Genomic DNA, 613 nt, shown 5'->3' on the forward strand with positions numbered 1-613 from the left:
TATCATTAAGACATCAAAGGGCACAATGCTTTGAACATTTGGATGATCTTTTAGAGGATTTGGGGTCCATCCGTTTGTCCTATTTTATCCAGGAAAGCCTCTTTATTTCCAAAGAAAGACTATCTGTCCATCTGGAATTGACACATAAAAATGTACCCCGGTTCCTTCTGCACGGCAGGTGCCAGTGCAGTCAACAGGCCACATGTGTGCCCTGGAATTTGCAATCGGGCCATCCTCCAGCATCTCAAACTGGAGAGTAACTGGCGGAAGTGCTGGATTGATGGGCAGGAATCTGCTCTGTCATTCGACTTGCATCACCCCCTGCCCGAACGGCACATTCATCTTTTCAGAGTGCGTTCCTGTGCCCATGCTTCTTCTAATCAAATCCCATAATAACCCTGGGAAACATTTAGAGTGGATCTCATCACTCCCATTCCCATTTGGCAGATGAGATTCCAGGAGGACACATGATTCGCTCAAAGTCAAACTTGTTTTTGGTGGCATGTCTTCCAACTCATAATCCATGTTCTTCCCTCAGTATCAGATTTTCACTCCACGTTTTCACATTTTTTAACCATAAAATAATTGTGCTTACATAGGTACTACCCAATAC

The sequence above is a fragment of the Pteropus vampyrus genome, unplaced genomic scaffold, assembly GCF_000151845.1.
Source record: "Pteropus vampyrus isolate Shadow unplaced genomic scaffold, Pvam_2.0 Scaffold30, whole genome shotgun sequence".
Taxonomy (NCBI): domain Eukaryota; kingdom Metazoa; phylum Chordata; class Mammalia; order Chiroptera; family Pteropodidae; genus Pteropus; species Pteropus vampyrus.